At 30.6% G+C, this 23,318-nt stretch overlaps 1 long non-coding RNA gene across 1 annotated transcript; it reads right to left on the bottom strand.

Moving 5' to 3' along the window:
- Positions 1–41: 41 nt before the first annotated feature.
- Positions 42–2,538, bottom strand: LOC145315487 (uncharacterized). The gene is made up of 3 exons (XR_013878078.1): positions 2,478–2,538; positions 2,116–2,231; positions 42–156 (listed from the first exon to the last, which is right to left on the bottom strand). It is a non-coding gene; the product is annotated as an uncharacterized LOC145315487 (long non-coding RNA).
- Between the last annotated feature and the right edge of the window lie 20,780 nt (positions 2,539–23,318).

The raw sequence follows: 23,318 nt of genomic DNA, 5'->3' as shown, positions 1-23,318 counted from the left end.
TTATAACTTTAGAGTGAACAACTATTTTAAACCTTATTTATTTATCTAAAGCAATTCCTTGAATCTTTTGGAGAGTATCCAACACTTTTATAATAGTTTCTGTCTTGTCCCCAACCTCTTCGAACATCCATGCTCTTTATCTTCTCTATGGTATCCCTGAATAACAAGGATGATAAGATCCATACTCTTTATCTTCTCTATGGTATCCCTGAATAACAAGGATGATAACATCCATACTCTTTATCTTCTCTATGGTATCCCTGAATAACAAGGATGATAACATCCATGCTCTTTATCTTCTCTATGGTATCCCTGAATAACAAGAATAACAACATCCATACTCTTTATCTTCTGTATGGTATCCCTAAATAACAAGAATGATAACATCAATGCTCTTTATCTTCTCTATGTTATTCCTGAATAACAAGGATGATAACATCCATACTCTTTATCTTCTCTATGGTATTCCTGAATAACAAGGATGATAACATCCATACTCTTTATCTTCTCTATGGTATCCCTGAATAACAAGGATGATAACATCCATACTCTTTATCTTCTCTATGGTATCCCTGGATAACAAGGATGACAACATCCATACTCTTTATCTTCTCTATGGTATCCCTGGATAACAAGGATGATAACACACATACTCTTTATCTTCTCTATGGTATTCCTGAATAACAAGGATGATAACAACCATACTCTTTATCTTCTCTATGGTATCCCTGAATAACAAGGATGATAACAACCATATGCTATGTTTTCTCCATGGTATCCCTGAATAACAAGGATGATAACATCCATACTCTTTATCTTCTCTATGGTATCCCTGAATAACAAGGATGATAACATCCATACTCTTTATCTTCTCTATGGTATCCCTGAATAACAAGAATAACAACATCCATACTCTTTATCTTCTCTATGGTATCCCTGAATAATAAGGATGATAACATCCATACTCTTTATCTTCTCTATGGTATCCCTGAATAACAAGGATGATAACATCCATACTCTTTATCTTCTCTATGGTATCCCTGAATAACATCCTGCTACTTCGAATTTTCGAAAAGTACAAACTAGCGCGGCGTTTTGTACATTGCGCACTTCATATTATACCATATTTACCTTTGCAATTTACAATTACAGCTAAGTTAAATGTACTTATTATATAAAGTAGTAAGGTTATTTTTGTATGTAGCTTAAGATTTCAATAAATACTGAACCGAATAAGTTCTTCATTTTATAGAAGCTTCTTATAGGTCCCTGGATGGTTTTAGGTTATTTAATTGTTGTATCAAAGTTTAGTTTTATGCCATTTTCCTACTTTCCTTACTTTCGAATAGATGCTAGGAGTGCAGCCGCTAGTGTACTTATAAAGTACAAGGGAAAAATAAATTTTATCTATTTACTCTGTTTTATCTTACAAAATTGAAATTATAATTGAAAGGGTGGCGATTTCCCACAAAGTTTCACAGAACACCACCCTTTAATTTTTATAAAATATGAAGTATTGGGAGGGAGTTAGTAGTTTTGCTTGTGTGTGTAGCCCCACAGAGTAAGGTCCACCCGCGGTGGTTAGGCATTTATTAAGAACATTAGGGAGGGGGGGATTTGCTCGCTAATCATTTTAAGGAACCGAAAGTGTATTGTATATACTACATCATAATATATACACTCACTCATGTTTTAGTCAAACAATATTTACAGTATATTTTAAACAGTTAGCACTTTACTACATACAAGTGGCTTTGCTTATTTCCATTACGGGATTTGCCTCATTCTAAGTCCCCCCCTCCCCAAGAAAGACATCGCTTTTTATATTTGAAGTCATGGAAATAGATGTTTCCGCCCCATCATAATCATTTGTTAACAAAGGGTCGAATGTAATTTTTCTTTTCATTCGAGGGGTATATTTTCGCTGTATTACAAAATCATGTATAGATAGTTTTATAGAGAATTTGCCAAGAAAAATATTAAGAATCATAAAATTAATCCCTGTATTGTTGGCCCGGGCCTTGGGCAAACAAAACTTAAGATAATTCTATGATTTTTCATTTTACTATCAGCGGAAAACTGTATATATTACGATGCGATAAATAGCTATGCTACCTGTTGATACTCAGTACAGAAACGACATCGTCCAGATTAAGGTCTGCAGGTCCCCTAAGAACTGTGTCTACTATGGTCAGGTAAGCCAACTTCCGCTCCTCACGCCCCATATTTGACTGTAAATACAGAAGTAAGGCATGAACAAAAAGCACAATAAATGATGCTTTACCTCAAAGTATCTAGCGAGCACAGATACCCCACCCCCTTGTATTTGAAATAGAATAAAAACAAGGAAAAAGATAGTTCTTTTTCTTCGTGAGTATCCCCTGCAGAAACCCTAAACCTGCGGGGCATTTAAATAATTTTTAATTTTAATACCCACGGAAAGCTGTCTATAATACAATGCAATGAATAACTTTTACCTGATGTCCAGATTTGAGATGAACAAGGTTGTGCCGAATATTTGTACATATGTCCTCACATGTCTTTATACATTTATTTATTTACTACTGGCACCGCCCCTAGAGGCCGCTAGGGACCCTTGAGGGGGAGGGGGGTCATTATCAATAGTTATAAACCTTCCAATGACCTATGAGAAGCAATCCTGTAAAGGAGAACCATTTCGGTTCAGTGGTTAGCGAGATCCTACACACAGACACACAGATCCTGTTACTTTATTATAAAGATCACCAAGAGTATAATTAGCAGGGACAAGGAATCAATGCATAAAATATGAGAGACGGATATTGCATAATTTTCTCCTTTTTCCCTAAGTATCATTAAGTCACATAGGTGAAAGAGTATTTCCTATATTTGGAGGGGGTGAATCCAGGGATCTAAAGTGATGTGACAACTGACAATGGCCGATAAATTGATATACATACCCAATGGTGACACAAAAAATTACCCCATCTGTAGATTATAATTAGTGGTTGAAACGTCTGAACACTCAACTAATCAAAATTCAGTAAAGTTCCCAAAGTTGTTACGCCAACGAATAAGAAAACGTTATTGTAAAATTTTGGGGACTAGTTTAATAACAGCCACCTCTCTATCACCTTCAAATTATCGTGGTATTTGAAATAACAAGCATAAAGACGTAGTTTTAGTTTCAACCATATAAATAATTCGTACTATTAATTTAAGAAAAAAATAAGATAATTAGGTAATTCTTAGTCTTAAAGTGTTTATGAAATTTTAATTAATTTAATAAGAATTTTCAACAACTTTTTTGTTTAAGATTTAAAAGTAAACAAGACCAATAACTTTGTTAACACGAAGTTTTGAAATGAAAAGAAATTACATTACAAATATATTTTGATTTCTTATATTTTTATAGTATGACTGACGGATCTACGGACCAAGTAATTTATATATTGGACGCTCGTTAGTTAAAAGAATTCTAAAAAATCTGTCGTCTATCTTAAATATCACAAGAGAAAACTAAATTCATGTTCCCCCCTGAATGGAGATAACTGACGGACAGGCGGACATAGAGTTATAGAGTTGCTTTGTTTCTAAAATTGAAAATTGAGGAATAAAATATCTTGGCAAAAAAAAAAACAGAAACCATTTTATATTTTAAACAATTATACAAGACATATTAACAAGGCAAGCTTTATAGAACACTCTTTGCGTGTTAAAAAATAATGAATTTAATTATAATCGAAAAATAATTAACCAGCTAAATACTTGGAAAAGTTAAATTTTAAATTTTAAAATTAAAAATATTTTCATTCATGTCTCTTCATCAATTAAAATAAACTTTCCTTAAAATCAATGAATTGATTTAAAATATTTTGAACTACTTCACATTTATTTTTCATTTATTTGTAGCATAGCTACTCTACAAGTCACCTGTTTTTGTTGGTCTGTATGAAATATTTTTATACTTTTCTCCTTTCTTTCTTTCTTTCTTTCCCTTTCTCTCTTCCTTTATATAAAACTAACAATGATTTTATTTTTTAATCCTTTCCATTACCCTAATACTTTCACAGATTACTAAATAAAATGTAATTCCCCCCCTTCCAACTTTATAAACTTGTTCTGCTATTAGTTAGGTTAAAAATCTAAAACAGGAAAATAGAGCACAAAGTGAAATTATCAGAACTTATCCTTCAGTAATTATGTACAAAATTGCAGGATTGATTTCTATTGTCTTATCATCCATCTCTCCCTAACAAAATACTCAATAATTTCATTATTCTAAAAGCACCGCTACTATGAGACGTAACCATCCTTGTGTTGGTTCTAGTTCTAAAAGTAAAAATAAATTTTCCTTTGAATAGGATGATTTATTCCAATTTGAGGTTTGTTGGTGGGGTTTCATCCTGAAATGAAAAAATAAAATTTAACATAAAGTTTTTTTAAGACGGCACAGTTAGATGTTAATCTTAGTTGTACTTGTAACCTATAGGTATAGAAAAAAATATATCTTTTATTACTTTAAACAATTTTTAAGTCAAAAATCCTGAAAAATCCTTATAATAATAGTACAAAACAATAATATAAATAAGGAGTTCAAGAAATTGTTCAGCTAATACCCAGCATCTACTAAAGTGGTTTTGTTTCTTTAGAAAGGTTGGATTGACATGTCGTTAATTTTCAATACGTCTTTTTTGTGACGTATTTAAAGAAAATGACTTATTAATATGGCCTTAATTGTTTTTTATTTGCCATTATTTTTCTTAAAAAAAAAAATTACAAATTAATGCCTGATTAAATATAAATATTAAGGTTGTTTCAATACGTCATATTCTATTTTTTCCACATATTAATACATCTTATAGAATTACATATTAATGTGACAGTAAATAAAATAAATAATATGGAATCAAAACGTCCTTTATTTGTAATGAGTCATCTTCATTAATTAAATAATTTAAATGACATATTGATAAATAAGGACGCATTAAAATGATCTTATATAAATTTAAAAAGGAAATGGATCAAATAGTTACTGATTTTGACACCAGATGGCAGTTGAAATCACTAATTGTTTAGCTTTGTTTTCTCAATGTTTTGACCTTATTTTTAGTTTGACAATTATTATTTTGTAATGAAATGAAGGATATTAGTACTACAGACACCACTATGAATTTATATTTTAGTTTCTTTATGCATGTATAATATGAAAACTAATTTTTTTGGTGAGACCTTCTAGAAAGAATAGAACCATATATATAGGTCATGAAACTTTTCAGTAAGCAATGAAATAATAGAAACATATCATGTGTTTGATTCAAATTGTTAGATTAATTTTAACCCTGAATTATTTCTACTAATTTGTGTGTAAGTAAATAATACATTACCAAATTTGGTAGCCATATTGTTTTTTTTGACGTTTTATAAAAATTCGACGTCTTAATACAGCCTTAAATGATTTAAATTGAATTAAATTTAATCATTTTATTTACCACAAATAATAAAAAAATATAATACAATTTTGAAAGTTTGGCGGCCATCTTGTTTTTCTGGACGTTTTAAAGGAAAAATTGATGTTTTAATGCGCCGTTATTTAAGATAAAATGTCATTAAATTCAAAATATTGTTATTATTTATATTTTTTTTGTGACGTTTTTTTAAAGATAACGACGTGTTTTTGGTACACAATACGTCCTTTAAAAAAATTTTAAAAATATGAAACGTCATTTGTATAGTAATAAAAAAGTTACGTCATTAAGGACGTATTAATGCGACATGTTTCTTGAAATAATGCGATAAAAGTATATGCTGGGTAGCGTCTTAAAAAAAGTAGACAAATATTCCAACGTTTGGCCAAAATATGCCGATTGGCATCATATTTCCTTCCAATATGACGTCAATAAGATGCTTCAAGCTATTTCTATGTTGCAGGTCCTAATTTGTATGATTCGAACTAATTTATTTATTGTTAAAATAAATTTTAAATTCTTTTGAAGTTAATTAATAAAGATATAGTCTGTAGCCAAGACTGTTAATTATAGAAAAGTCCAATATTGATAATTTTTATCCCTTTTATTATATATCTCTATGTTAATTAACAAACCATATTAATTATTAATCTTAGTGAATTAATTTATTTAAATTAATTAATATTATTCTATTACCAAGTACTCAGTAAATCAGTGACAGTACAATTACAATGAACTAGAAAGTGTCATTTGTTAAACTCTGCTTTTAGTAACAGATGTAATTTTAGGGGGGTGGGAGGAAGAAAGGTTGTAAATTTTAGCTGGCATTGTCCCCTCCCTTCCTTATAAATACCAAATAGCAACTTTAAAGAGATTAGGAGGAAGGGAAGCGGCTGATAAATCAATCAAAATTATCTATCCCTCCTAATATGTACCAGCTGCCAATTTTACTTATAGATATTTGTGAAAGAAAATATTATAGTCCATTGGCCTATCTCTGTATTCCGGAGAGAGGTAAAGTTAACCAAACTTATCATAGGAGCAGCTGCACCTCTTTTAGTAGGATCCAAGGGATGGGGAAATGGAGGATAAATTAAAATACACCACAAATGATGATAAACAAAATTCTTTAGATTAATAATATTGGTTGACTCAATAAAGATTTAATAAAAGTACCCAAAGTTATTAAGCCAACGAATGATAGATCATGTTTATAAAGCTTTGAGTATCTGTAAAAATTGACAGCCCAATGTCTCCACCCTCTATTGTATTTGACTTTGTAACATACTTTGAATCTCATTTCACAAGAGCAATTTTGTCTATAATTTGCTCAGCCTCTTTAGAATGAAAACTTTATTTTCTTATGTGTTTGCACTGGTATATACAATTATGTGTGCGTGAGTATAGGGTAGAACGTGTGAGAATGTATACTAATCAAGAAAGATACGATCATTTTACGTCTTCCTAACGTAGATATGTACATAGTGACGGATTATCTTTTTGACAGACATACGGACACACTGTTGTTATATAGTAGCTAACTTTATATGTAGTTAGTAGTGTTTGTGAAACAAAGGTATCACATGCTTGACAAAGCAGCATTAGGCTATTCATTTACATCATTAGTGGAATCAGCTTATAGTGCCTAATAAAAATTTACGTCATACAATACAAATGACCAATTATAGGCCAGTATACATTGTAATTGGCCAATGTTAAAATGTATACTAGCCTATCATTGGTCATATGTATTGAATGACGTCATTTTATTAGACATTATAAGACGCTTCTCTCTAGTGTGACGTGATGTGGCGGACTCCAAACTATTTATTGCCATAGAGACGCGTTACCTTTTACGCTAAAGTCAATTGAGTATTAATTCAATGTACTAATGTACTGTGGGCTGATGTTAATTTATTTGGTTAATTAAATCTGCCTCTCTTATTAGGTTGTTAAGTAGATTGGTACAATTAATTTTGGTATATAGTATACTAGGTTTTATTCTTTTTAATAGCAAAGCTGCTCTTTTAAGTGTTTTTGTCCGTCTGTCGGTAGTGATAGATGGTTGCTTATTGTTTTTTTTTTAAAGAAGACTGCAGATAATTTAATTTATCCGCTACCCCATTACTTTATTTTCCTTCTTTTCCCTATTCATACATTTAAGAGGTCTTACTGTACAAACATACATAATACATATACCTATGTTAGACATCCTCTTACTTTTGTATATAGGACCAGTCTATTGAGACCTTTGTCCCACCTTTGATTACAGTACAAAAATTTAAAATGAAAAACTTAAAATAATTTAATATACGAGCCCCTAGAGGCCACAATTTGCATAAAAGAAGAAAAGTTAAATTACAGCAACGAAATAAATTAAAATGTTAAAACTTAATACAAAATGGGTTTGAGTAAAGTTTTCTCCCACTTGAAAAAGTCCAATTGTACTTTAGTTTTAATAGTAATAATTTTACGGAGATGTTGTGTTTTACTACAAGTCTTTAATTTTCTCAGGAATCTTAGGTGATAAGACAATGGGCGATAAAATGATGTTGATAAACAAAATTATCTCTTCTGTTGGTAGAAAAGTTTAGACATTGCCAGTTTGGAATCAACCAATCACAATTCAATGAAAGTACCCAAATTTTTAAAGCAAACATTAAAATAATGTGTTTATAAAACAGTCCAATGTCCCCTTCCTCCTGAGTTACATGTAGATGAAGGAAGAAAAAGCAAGAATGACAACATTCATAAGTAGCAGAGCAGAAAAATATTTAGATTGACAATTGGAAAAAGTAATTTTAAGAGCGCAGATGTTAAGTGCCATAAAATTCACGTTGAAAGTAAAAATAAAGAAACATTTTTACATAAAATAACCAACGAACCAATTTTTTGTAAACCTAGATACTCATTGGTACAGGAAATCTAAATAAAAATTTAATCTATATATCTTAATCAGCAGCCGAGAAATTCACGTTTCCCCCATTGCGTTAAGGACTGACTACTGGACTAACGGACGGACAGACAAAAGAAATTAAAGCTTAGCTACTAATAAATTCATTAATCTAGTGAGGTTTTAGTTTTTACTGCGCAAACTTTTGGAAACAATAATAATTTTCACAGAAAAAAAATCATTTTTCCTTTTCTCTTTTCTGTATTATTTGCCTAAATTAAACAAGGAAATTTATGCTTATTGAGCAGCATGATATTTCTGTGATTTATGTCGATAAAGTGACAATACATAATTGTAATTAAAACTGGCATAACATAGACAAAACGAAATTGTAATGTAAAATTACTGTAGTCCTTATATCTATAATACAAAGTAGCTTGATGTCTGTCTGTCCGTCCGTCTGTCCGTCCGTCCGTCCGTCTGAAGCTTAAGATCTTGGTAACCACTGAACCGATCGGATTCTACTCTTCAGGGAATATACCTACTGGCCCTGTGGTTTTAGGCTATTTTCTTGGGGGTTGGGACACCCACAACCCCCCCAAAAACAAAAAAATCCCTTCCATTTTTTTTTGTAGGAGATATCCTTATTTTAGATATTCTTATTTTTTTTTTTTTTTTTAAGAATTTCACCCCAACTTTTTTTATCATCTCTTGGGGCAAAGCCTCTAGAGGCTAGGGGCGAAGCCGCTAGTTTACATATAACACATGTAAAAATTTTGAATTGGTTAGTTCCTATGTAGTGTGTAAATGAACTAGTCTGTACGGTGTATGTGTGTATATCAAGGCACCGTAAAAACGAAGGTTAGTAGGAAAAAGATAAAACCATTACAATAAAACATTTTGTTCTAAAAATATCTTTATTTAATATACATTCAATCAAATTAATTTTTTTTGTACATTTTTGATTTATCATCTAAGCTCTTTAAATCCGTATAACATACAAAAGTCACTTGTTTTTAAATGTGAGACACTTTTAGAAAATAAAACTTTATGCTTTATTTTTTTATTAATTCTAATATATAATGGGCATATTTTGTAAGAACTGGTAATTATTTCGTATTTAAATCGATTGAAATCGTTGAATGTTTGTCCGTGCCCTTGATGTTAAAAGTTTTGTAAGGCAATCTGAAAAGTGATTTAGTCAAGTACAGATATATTTTATCTTATCTAGGATTTTCATAGACCCAATGAGAATCATTACCTTTAACCCAGGTATCTTGAGAGATATGACAATGGATGATAATTTTAAATTCATTCCCAACAGTGATAATAACCAAAACTATCCCTTTTTAGATTAAATTTTATGTTGAAAAGTATGGACACTAATTGTTTGGAGCCAACCAATGAGAATGCAAGAAGTTTTTAAACCTACGAATAAGATAATGTTGTCAAAAAAATTTGGGGACAATGTCCCCTCTTCCTAGCAACAATAAAATTTGAATAAAAACTTTGTTCCTATATTCTTATGGTTCATGAGATTATTATTATGTTAAGAAGGAGCATGAAGGGTGCTAAAATTTCTTTTATTACCCTCTACTACGCAACCTAAAAAGTAAATTACTAAATTTACGAGAAAATGTTTAACATTGAAAGAATGACTTAATTCGCTAAATTGGGATATAATTTATAAGAATTAAATGAAACATTAACTTTATATTGTCGGATGAAGAGGTTGAAACAATAAGTCTTTTTATATCCTAACTAAATCATATTACACATATCAAATATTAAAAACTTTGGCCAAAAACTTTTTGTCACATAAAAAGTTATCGCAAAAGTATATCATCTTTTTTATGGTGGATTTCTCATTTTTTGTAGCGCATCTACCCCATAATTAGGTCATGTTATTTCGTTCGTCAGCTTGAGGATACGGCTAAGCCTATCATTTCTATGTTTAAAACTAAATGAGGTATCAAGTAAAATATTATATTTGATTACAATTCAGATTTCTCAATTTATAAATTGGCGCTAAAATGAGCCAATGAGGTGTCTCCATACCGTTTAAAAACCCAATCAGGTGTCGTCTTACCGCTAAAATGAACCAATCACGCGTCTCCTTGTCAAAATACATCAATAATAGGCTGGTATTTCGTCAAGTTGACGTTTGATTGGTTCATTTAAGCTGAATATTCAAATTCATTTTTAAGAAGTTTTATTTTTACTTGATATTGCTGCGCTTGACGTTATTTATAGAGAAGAAAGTTCTTGTTTTTGCGTGAAGATTGATAAATTTATGATATCACTTTCCCCTCGAGTATAATCAAATATAACATACAACAAGGACAAACATATCAATGAGTAGGAAAGGAATAAGTAACAGGAAGAAAAGAAAGTTGTCATAAAAAATCTTAAAGCTATATTTTCAATAATTCCATACTTTTCAAATTATTAGATATATAATATGATTTAACTTTTCCGCCAATACAAAGTAGAATGATGTCTTTCCGTATGTACACCCGTCTGCCCGTCCGTCAGTCTGTTCGTCTGTCTGTCCCTTAAGATCTCGGTAACCACTGAACCGATCGGATTCTACTCTTCAGGGAATATACCTACTGGTCCTGTGGTGGTTTTAGGCTATTTTCTTGGGAGGTGGGACACCCCCAACCCTCAAAAAACAAAAAATTCCCCACCCTATTTTTTTCTGCAGTAGGTAGCCTGCACCAGTGCCTATCTTTTTATTATAACAAATTCTATATAGGAGGGTTGACTTCCCCTTACTTCATGGTGCAAAGCCCCTAGAGGCTAAAGGCGAATCCGCTAGTTTTAATATGTAGGATGAGTAATTTTGTTTATTCGCAATTTGTTAGGCAGCTCTAAATTGTATTCCCATAAAAATCTCTGTAAAACAACAAGAAATGGTTGGATTAATTTCGGACTCCACTTTACTTACCCCCTTCACCGCAAATCTAGGAGTTGGACGTCATGTATTTTTATGTAAAAATGAAGTAGACGTACAGACATACCATAGTTGTAGTGTATATATACAATACAACAAATTGTATTTTATTGTATGTATCTAGGGCAAAATGAATCAATCTTTTACAAAGATGTCACACTTTGCCATATATTTTTTTTTGTATGGAGGAAGGGGGGGGGAGATGGTAAAGATATTATTTGGGAGTAAGATGAAAAGTGTTGCCCCCCCCCCCTAGCGACAGCTGAAAATCACTTATAGGTTTCGTGATTTTAAAAAAAATATTATCGTTGTTGGTATAAGCTGGTCTTAGACACACCCATACACAAAGAAAAAACCTTTTTGATGTAGCTTAGATTTAATTTTGAAGAAGAAAGGCAATATCACTCCACCAGTTAAGGAGATTTTTCATTACAAACACAAAGATAGGCTCATAGACAGACAGACCACATCCTGTTACTTTAAAGTATAAGAATATATATTGATAAATTTTCTATGTATTTACCTATTATCACTGTTATATCTTGAGTTGGAATTTCTTACTTCTGAGTCCTAAAATTAAAGGATCAAATCAGGATTATATCTAAGATAACAAGAACAATTTGGTATAAAAGAGAAAAAAACAAGCTTGTTAATGTTATATCTTGAGTTGGTTACTTCTGAGTCCTAAAATTAAGGAATCAAATCAGGATTATATCTAGGATAAGAAGAACAAAGGGGTATAAAAGAAGTAAACATGCTTGTTATATCTTGAGTTGGTGTTTCTTATTTCAGATTCCTAAAATTAAAGGATCAAATTAGGATTATATCTAAGATAACAAGAACAATTTGGTATAAAAGAGAAAAAAACAAGCTTGTTAATGTTATATCTTGAGTTGGTTACTTCTGAGTCCTAAAATTAAGGAATCAAATCAGGATTATATCTAGGACTAGAGTTGGCTCGATATAACTATCTCGCTATTGGCTAGGTTTATTCAATATTTTATTTACTTTTTTTGGTTTTACAATATAAAATAAGCTCTATATTACTATAAAATCCTTTTGTGGCATTCTTTTTCTAAAAAGCCACCTCATATTGACATGGTTTAATAACCAATTTAAAATTTATCTAATAACCTTTACAGACTGAAATTTTAATTCTTACACTTTATTTAGACCTCTTTGGATTTTTTTTGAAAAAGACGACAATGAATATGTTTTTGAAAACATGTTGTGTTCATCGCAACATGTTGTAACATAAACAGGGGTGGGTTTTTATATAAATAATGCTGCGTCATTTTATTTTTTTATTTTTCCTTTGTCATGAAATCTATGTTTTTTATATGTACTTTTCTCTCTCTCTCTCTCTCTTTAGCATGTAAACTAAGACTGTAAAACAATAATCTTTGTCCAATGCTGATGTACCTCTTATGGTTAAAGCGTCAGGTTTCAGATGTCAAGTTTCAAGGTGAGTGGTTTGAGACTGACCACTGAAACAATACTTTTTTCAATCTTATATACTTTGGCATTTAAACTAAGACTGTAAAACAATAGTTATTGTCTCATGCTGATTTGGCTCTTTTGGTTAAGGCGTCAGGTTTCAGATGTCAAGTTTCAAGGTGAGTGGTTCGAGACTGACCACTGAAACAATATTTTTTTCAATTTTATATACTTAGGCATGTTAACTACGGCTGTAAAACAATAATCAATGTGTCATGCTGAATTAGCTCTTTTAGTTAAGGCGTCAGGTTTCAGATGTCAAGTTTCAAGGTGGGTGGTTCAAGACTGACCACTGAAACAATATTTGTTTCAATCTTATATACTTTGGCAAGCAATAACTTTTTAATATAATGTATTTTGAAAACATGTTGTGTTCATCGCAACATGTTGTAACATAAACAGGGGTGGGTTTTTATATAAATAATGCTGCGTCATTTTATTTTTTTATTTTTCCTTTGTCATGAAATCTATGTTTTCTATATGTACTTTTCTCTTACTCTCTCTCTCTCTTTAGCATGTAAACTAAGACTGTAAAACATTAATCTTTGTCCAATGCTGATGTACCTCTTTTGGTTAAAGCGTCAGGCTTCAGATGTCAAGTTTCAAGGTGAGTGGTTTGAGACTGACCACTGAAACAATTTTTTTTCTATCTTATAGACTCAGGCATGTTAACCAAGGCTGTAAAACAACAACTTTTGTCTCATGTTGATTTAGCTCTGTTGGTTAGGGCGTCAGGTTTCAGATGTCAAGTTTCAAGGTGGGTGGTTCAAGACTGACCACTGAACCAATATTTTTTTTCAATTTAATATACTTTGGCATACTTTTTGATATTTAAGTGGTATAATGTAAATGTTTAAAAATATTTTTTACTTATACCAAATATTAATTATTAATAAAACAAAATAGGTTAAAAAACACAAATCTTTGTCTCTTGCTGATTTAGCTCTTTTGGTTAAGGCGTCAGGTTTCAGATGTCAAGTTTCAAGTTGAAAGGTTCAAACTGACCACTGAAACAATATTTTTTTCAATCTCATATACTTTGGTATGTAAACTAAGGCTGTAAAACAATGATCATTGTCCCATGCTAAATTAGCTCTTTTGGTTAAGGCGTCTGGTTTCAGATGTAAAGTTTCAAGGTGGGTGGTTCAAGACTGACCACTGAAACATTATTTTTTTCAATCTTATATACTTTAGCATGTAAAATAAGGCTGTAAAACAATGATCATTGTCCCATGCTAAATTAGCTCTTTTGATTAAGGCGTCTGGTTTCAGATGCCAAGTTTCAAGGTGGGTGGTTCAAGACTGACCAATGAAACAATATTTTTTTCAATCTTACATACTTTAGCATGTAAAATAAGGCTGTAAAACAATGATCATTGTCCCATGCTAAATTAGCTCTTTTGGTTAAGGCGTCTGGTTTCAGATGTAAAGTTTCAAGGTGGGTGGTTCAAGACTGACCAATGAAATATTATTTTTTTCAATCTTATATACTTTGGCATGTAAAATAAGGCTGTAAAACTATGATCATTGACCCATGCTAAATTAGCTCTTTTGGTTAAGGGGTCTGGTTTGGAATGTCAAGTTTCAAGGTGGGTGGTTCAAGACTGACCACTGAAACAATATTTTTTTTCAATCTTATATACTTTGACATGTAACCTAAGGCTGTAAAACAGTAATGAAACAATATTTTTTTTCAATCTTATATTTTTTGGCATGTAATATAAGGCTGTAAAACTATGTCTGATATCTTATGCTTATTTAGCTCTTTTGGTTAAGGTTTCTAGTTCAAGATGTAAAGTTTCAAGGTGGGTGGTTCAAGACTGACCACTGAAACATTATTTTTTTCAATCTTATATACTTTGGCATGTAAAATGAGGCTGTAAAATAATGATCATTGTCTCATGCTAAATTAGCTCTTTTGGTTAAGGCATCTGGTTTGGAATGTCAAGTTTCAAGGTGGGTGGTTCAAGACTGACCACTGAAACAATATTTTTTTTCAATTTTATATACTTTGACATGTAACCTAAGGCTGTAAAACAGTAACTGTTACGCTGATTTAGCTCTTTTGGTTAAGGCATCAGGTTTGGGATGTCAAGTTTCATGGTGGGTGGTTCCTGACCAACCACTGAAACAATACTTTTTTCAAACTTATATACTTTGGCATTTAAAATAAGACTGTAAAACAATAGTTATGGTCTCATGCTGATTTGGCTCTTTTGGTTAAGGCGTCAGGTTTCAGATGTCAAGTTTCAAGGTGAGTGGTTCGAGACTGACCACTGAAACAATATTTTTTTCAATTTTATATACTTAGGCATGTTAACTACGGCTGTAAAACAGTAATTAATGTGTCATGCTGAATTAGCTCTTTTAGTTCAGGCGTCAAGGTGGGTGGTTCAAGACTGACCACTGAAACAATATTTGTTTCAATCTTATATACTTTGGCAAGCAATAGCTTTTTGATATAATGTAAATGTTTAAAAATATTTTTTACATATACCAAATATTAATTATTATCTCAGAGAGTGAAAATGATATTTAGTGTTTGGATATATTGGAACCTCATCTCTACCTTTGAGCTACAATGACAGACATGAAAGTGTGTAAAATTTTAACGTATACTATAAGAATTAATTTTTTGTCTTCTTTGTCTTTTTTCACCACTGATAATTGGTCTCCTTCATAGCTCATTTATAGAATGTTGGTTACCTTATCCGTATGTTGCGGGTTCGAGGCTCTCCGAGAGGGGCGGGGTTTTTGTAGTTATTAAAAATTGGAAGAATTTATAAAACAAAAGTTGTCGCAAATATAGGTATTAAATAAGAAGAACAAAGGGGTATAAAAGAAGTAAACATGCTTGTTATATCTTGAGTCAGTGTTTCTTACTTCAGAGTCATAAAATTAAAGGATCAAATCAGAATTATATCCAAAGATCTACAGAGATAAGACTATGGCCGATAAATCTATGTACAATCCCAATGATAATAGACAAAATTAACCCTTCTGTAGATTACAATTATTGGTTGAAACGTCTGAACACTAAATTTAATGAACCAACCATTAAAAATCTTATAAAAGTCCCCAACTTTGGGGACTAGTATAATAAACAGCCTAATGTCCCCTCCCTCCCTGATTATATCTAAGATAATAGGATTATAATGAACATTATTAGCCCTGCAATACAAGTTTACATTTACAACCCCCCAAAATTACCGACAGACAGGCAGACAGAAGGACAGACACATGCTCAGTAGTTGTGCTTCTAAAAAGAAGGAAAGTCTTTATATATATTGTGTAATCTTTCCATTTTCCCATCATTCATAAAAAAAATTGTATGATACATAATATGTTGTTTGATATGTATAGCGTGTAGGCATTGCAGAAATAATATTATAAAAAGTTAGTATTTGATTCTCTTGGTCTGTACCTTCTTCCTTACCAAAATACTCCATGTATATACTGAACTTAACGGTAAATAAGTTTGGACACCTTCTGTTTGAACGAACCAATTAAGATTTCATAAAAAGTACCCAATGTTATATGATAAGATAAATTAGTAATGATAATACTTTGGGTACCAGTATAGTTTGAAGTCTAATATCCTACCATAATAAAGTAAACTCTTTTTAGAATATTGGATTCTACTGGTTACTATATGAGAAAGAAATATTGTCTAAATCATGCTTTTAAAAATGGCTTCGCTATACATATATGCTGTCACCTTTTATTTGTAAAGAAATATAACAACTTTCGTAACTGAAAAATACGTTTAAAATAAAAGTTAATCTACATTTTTATTGTTATAGATTCTCTAAAAAACAGCCTTCTAAGATTTTTAAGTCTTTAATGAACAATAAAACAATTAAGTTATAGTGACTCGTTCGGACGGGCTTACAGAATGACGCGCTACAAAACTATCTTACGAATGCTAACCCTCGTAATTACAAGCTCATACACTTATAAAATATAGATTTTTTTTCGCTTTTTATAAGAAATATATTTTAAAATTTTAATTACTTTTTACTAAGTATGTATGTACCTTAATTGTTTTTTTTAAAAACATGAATAACAACATCCATGAAAGCAAAGCTCTATAATCACAGTAGGTCGTAAACACAAATTAAAACTTATCAAAAGTCTAAACAAAATTGCATGTAAATTAGTTGCACAATTAAAATAAAGGATAATATTTAAGGAAATGCTTATATTTTTAGGACTGGAATAAAAAGATGCTTCTCTTACAACAGTGTGTCTTTTTGTCCTAGAAATCAATAAAAAAAATTAGACGAATCGAATGATTTTATTATATAAAAAAAGTTTTGGAAACCAACATATTTTTTTTATGAATCTACCGACTTTCTGGTAACGATCATAGAGCTATTACGCTTTCTAAATCGGTATATGTTACAGAAATTACAATGCCAAGTTTAAAAACAATGGAACTATTCTATTATGCATAAATAGCTAACCGTTACGAACGTACGTGCTGACCGATCTTAATTGTAGGCATTGGGAACAAAAACAAAATGCACACTCAAATTTTACACAAACAAGAAAAATTTGTTTACAAAACAAATATAGCTCTAAAATAAGTAAAGTAAAATATGTTAATATAATTTTGTAAAAGTTCTTTTTGATGTGAAGATTTCCCAAAAATTATGGCACTTTAAGACTGGCACAGTATTTCTGCAATTACTATTAAAAGTCCATTGGATCAATACTGCAAGTTACGTAACATTGATCTCCATATAACAAGCTATCTGATAACAGGGCTTGTTGAGTGGCTCCGCTTTCATAAAACTTTGAATTGATTAAAGGGGATTTAAAATTTTTCTCAATTAAGAATGAAGAGGTTTTAGGAAGTTTTTAAGTTTGTTTTGACTAGAGGAAACCACACAGAACACAAACACACACACAAAGTAGCAAAGCATACTCTATAACTAACTAATTTTTCAGTTGGTACGTCAGTCCTTACAAGGGAACTTTTTACAGAGAGTAGATTTACTTAAACTTAAGGTATTTTAATCTATCTACTATCTTAACTAGAATGTAGATGTATGTATGTACAATAGGTTGAACTTTTTTACATTCTTTGAGTAGAGTCCATTTATTTTTTTGTTGTTTTAGATTAAGGGGAGATTTTTTCATTTGTAATTATCTAACAAAAGCTCCGGCTAGGCTCGGTTATATTGGGTAAAGGCTAGCCCCGTAGTGTTAAAGAACCGAATGTATACGCAGTCCCCCAGTATTAGGTCTTCCCACAGGAGTTATTCATAAAAACTACGACTCCTTCGCTTCTTTTAACATGACTACTCTTGTCCTTACACACCGACTTCTAGACACACACAACCACACACAAAACGCCCCACTCAACCACACACACACTCACAAACACAAAGCCCCAATTCCTAACCTAATAAAAAATGACAAAAGAGTAGGAAAATTGATATAAAAATATTTTTATCAAAGAGCGTGGCATCTCTATATATAGAATCATGTTCAATATTTTGAATAAATGGCGATCATTTAAGTAAATGATACACTATTAAAAAATATGTTTGGATTTTCGGAAAAGTTAAAGGCAAACTATCTCCAATAATTTATATCTTTATGTTCCCCCTATAAAGACAACAGATTTTAAAAAATTCTCTTTTTTTTTGTTTAATGTTACATTATATTTTGCGAAAACAATAATTTCAATTTTCTCTGGACGATTTGTCGAACATATATCCTAGTATTAAAGAAGTGGTAATACCAAAAACAATTATGATTCATAATTATTTTACCAGTTACAAAAAAACTTGCATAAAAAAGTTACTCATAAATTCTAATTAGTCATGACATAAAAAGAAACAGGTCATAATCAAAAATGCGTTTAGCGTAATCTCATTGGCGTAGCTACTATAGAATTGGAATTTGTTTGCATGTGCAATTTAATGGTTTAATACGGTTTGAAAGTATGTGTGCTGCTAATAGTGTGTAAATTATTTTTTTTTTAATATATATATATTATATCTAAACGTTGGCCAAACAAAATATCAAGCATTGAATTGTATGCCAAGACCAAGTGCAATAGTATTGAAGCAGAAGTGAAATATAAAAGACTAAGATGGCTAGGACATGTGCTAAGAATGGAACATAGCAGGATTCCAAAAAAAGTGCTTAAAATGGAACCCTACCACTGGTAAACGTAAACAGGGACGACCAAAAATGACCTGGAGGCAGAGCACTGAAAAAGACCTCTTTAACTTAGAATTAACATGGGGAGAAGCTGAAAATCATGCCAAGGACAGAACATCATGGAGGAACAGGGTGGCCGTATTCTCTGGACTACAGAGTCCAAAAGAGAGACGCGCCTGATGATGATTATATCTAAATTTCTTGTTTTTTATATTATTTAATTTTACAATGAATCTAAATAAAACAAAATAAGAAATTGAATTTCAGAATGAATAAGCCCCTGTGCTATTAATGTTTTGTTGAACTCTAATGTAATATTAGTTTTATTTACAGGGTGGCCTCTAAAAACAGAGGTCTAATTTAACCAATACAAAAATATTAAAATTGTTTTAATGCTACTTCACACACTAATAAACAGAGGTGGGTTCTTAATAAACATTTACCCCACTAAAATCAGTTTGGAACATCATAACCAGTGGGGCAAATAAAAAATTTGGTAATGTTGATTCTTAAAAAACTTTTAACCCACTGCACACTGGTCCGGAGGGGTCAACAATTCAATTTTTCCTACCATCAATTTAGACAAAAGTTGACCTGCCAGCCTTCAAAGACATCCTGGGCCACCTATATTTTAAATATCAACCCATGTTGATAATATGTTTTTTGAAATAATTTGGGGCCAAAGCTGCAGAATTCTAAAATCTAAGAACGTATTATTGACATTGTTAAATTGGCTATACTTGCTTAAATCTGATAAAATCAAATATCCGCATGTTGGAAATTGTCCAACTAAAATAAGTCCTATATAAGTTCAAAAATTATTTATAACACAAAAAATGGTACAAAATGCAAAAATGTGTGTTTTTTTTCTTAGTTTTTAAGATAAGGGTAAGTTTGGCAAAATTTTCTTATTGAGTACTCTCTGAGCTTTTCGCATGTTTGTTTATTAAAGAGAATTTGTTGATATTGCAATTAGCTTCATATTTCACGATATATATGGCATCCGGTTTTGTTCGTTTTTTGCATTATCTTAAAAACTAATAGATCGATTAAATTTCATCGATGTTGTAATTTAGAATTATTCCGACGCACGTAGAGGGGGGAAGGATCTATTTTTGCGGAGTAATATCTAATAAACAAAATGAAAACATACGAAATAGCTAAATAGTATAAAAATCTGTTATATTTCATGTAGGTTAGTTAAAATAAATTTTTAAATGTCAATTTTATTGTTTTATATTCATATAATTGATATTATTCTTTCAGCCTACTCTTTATGTTTCTTCGTGTGTGTGTGTGTGTGTGTGTTTCGCGCCTTGTTATTTCGTAGCGTAGAATGAGGAGAAACAAGAATACACACACACACATTCAAACACACAAACAAATGCATATCCTTATAAAAATATGCCATAATTTTATTAGCCTCTAGTAAGATGAAATAACAATGATTTAAAATATTTTCTAAATGGATAAAATCAAGAAAATTTAGATAAAATAATCAAGATATTAAAAATTAAAAACGCGCAAATTTGAAATTTGCAGCTGGTGAAAAAATGGTTATACTTACAAAAATTTTTACTTCACATGATATTTAGCCAATGCAATTGTCTACAAAAAAGTATTTCAGAGTCTTCTTGATTTGACAACTCCTTCCCGCCCTAAATGTCCAATAAAACCTCGGGAACGGCAAAAATCAGACTTTAAAGGTCATTTTAATGGTCTTTGACCTTCGAGGTCATGTATTTTTTTTTCATAAATGGACTCCCTGACCCATAAAACCCCTAATTTGCTGTATTGGGCATTAAAATCGGCCAAAAGACGGCTGAAAACGAATTGTTGACCCAAAACTGCGTTTTCAGACCAGTGTGCACTGGTTATAATGTTCCCAAAATGATTTTTTGAGTGAGGATAAATTATCCCCCCTAGACTACTTTTTTGGGACAAAAAATTACTTGACAAAAAATCCCAAACTTAAACACAGCTTCACATTGTAATTTTTAAAAAAATTAAAACTAATAAGTCAAAGTAAAAGGAATTATCTGCTTACAATTGACTCCAAAAAAAATTGCTCTTAAAAAAGGGAACAAATTGCTGAGAAAAATTGTCCTCTCATTTTAGGTATAAGCCTATACAAAATGGTGACAAAACGGGGTGCCAAGTTTTATTTGAATTAAAATTAAAAATTTTTTTTGTCTTTGTTGGTATTTGTTTTTTAGACATGTTTTTTATGCTTAATTTAGATATTTGAAAAGAAGGTGTATCAACTTTTTCACTTTTTATTTAAGATAGCTAGCCGGTTCTTTTAGTAAGTAGTAGATGTAAAATTTTTCATAGAATTCAGATATGCAATCGTTTTTTTTGTAGACCTCTTATTTTTTAAGTAATTTAAGTTTTTTAAAAAAATAATTAAGTCGGTTTTAAGGTACTAAAACACAACAAAATAAAAGAAGAAAATGGCCAGTATGAACAAAAATAGTAAGATCTTTAATTTGACACCTTACATTTAAAATTATGTTGAGTAATTATTAAAAAAATCAATTTTTTTAACCTCGGTTTAATCAAAACTTTGAAGTAAAATATAATCTTCCACAGGCATAAAAAATATGGGTTTATATATAACTTTAGAATCAGAAAAATATTATGAATCCATTGTAAGCTAAATTGAAAATTTTTATAAAACTATAATAAAAAATATAAGTACAACTTGAAAACTTGAAATAAACCTAAATAAATATACATACAATGTAACAGATATTTTTTAAACACAAGAAACAATAAAGCATTTTTAACTGCATTGTTTTGAAGTTTATAAACAGATTGAAGCATATTTGTTCATAATTTTTCGTTCTTTACATGTTATGTAAGTATCACTATTTTCATTGTAGTATCTATTGTATATATTCTATGAACATTATCCTTTTTTTTTGTCAATTCTATTGGTTGAGGTTTTGAGGTTAAGCTTCCCGATTAGTCAATTTTTGAGACTTGTGATTGGCTAGTTTAATAGTTACAATTAAGTGTTACCTGTAAAAAATAATACGTTAGGCCATTTTTATTATTTTTATTTTTTTACTTTTTTCAATTTTGCTTACAATTGATTCGTAATATTTTTCTGATTCTAAAGGTATAATGAACCCATATTTTTTATGCCTGTGGGAGATTATATTTTACTTCAAAGTTTTGATTAAACCGAGGTTAAAAAAATTTATTTCTTCAATAATTACTCAACATAATTTTAAAAGTAAGGTGTCAAATTAAAGATCTTACTATTTTTGTTCATACTGGCCATTTTCTTCTTTTATTTTGTTGTGTTTTAGTACCTTAAAACCGACTTAATTATTTTTAAAAAAAACTTAAATTACTTTAAAAATAAGAGGTCTACAAAAAAACCGATTGCATATCTGAATTCTATCAAAAATTTTACATCTACTACTTACTAAAAGAACCGGCTAGCTATCTTAAATAAAAAGTGAAAAAGTTATTACGCCTTCTTTGAAAAATCTCTGAATTAAAAAAAAATATTCCAAATTTAATTATGGCTACCCAACTTAATCCACTGAACTAGGGAACACTCTTTGGAACATTATTTTGCCCCACTTTTTTTCTCAATTGATTTTTTTTTAAGAATGAGAATCACATTTACCTCATTTGATGTTCCAAAAAAATGGGAAAACAAGGGAGCAATTAAGTGTTCCAAATGAGTGTTCCAAAGTTCAGTGGGGTAAGGTTTTTTAAGAACCCACCTCAGAAATAAACTTGTATTCTATATTTTGGATGCAAAATCAAATTTAATTTTAAACTTTTTTTCACTTCAAAGAAAATCACTTACAATGTGTTATCAATTTAATATAAAAATAAGATAAACTGTATACACTTAGGAATTAGTATGGGAATATAAAAAATAATCATGAATAAACTAATTGAAATTCTTCAAAAGTTCAAAAATATCTAATGTTCAAATTTTATGGGCGTTCTTCAATCATATTTCCAATCATGTTACTTGCCCTAACTTTTAAATATTGTCACCTTGATATCATTGTTAGCGCCATCAGATGTATAATTAATGTCTCCATTGCTATCAACTTCTTCGCTATGCTCATCTGATGGTAGTGTCTCACTCATTTTCATTCAGATATATCCTCTCATTTTATCTATAGTAATAATTCTAAAAGCAAAAAAAAAAACATGAGGAAAAGAGTTTTCAATTTATGAAATTTAATTTTTAAATATAGAACAATGTATATTTCTTGCATTATTTTATGACAACATAAAAATTAAGAGTCATCATATGTCCTTTTTAGGTTTAATTGGAAGAACCCTCAACTTACTTATGTTTTAAGATTTAACT

Source organism: Acartia tonsa, chromosome 4 (assembly GCF_053477335.1).
Source record: "Acartia tonsa isolate MP-2025a chromosome 4, ASM5347733v1, whole genome shotgun sequence".
Classification (NCBI taxonomy): domain Eukaryota; kingdom Metazoa; phylum Arthropoda; class Copepoda; order Calanoida; family Acartiidae; genus Acartia; species Acartia tonsa.
This window is presented reverse-complemented; position numbering and strand designations above follow the sequence as displayed.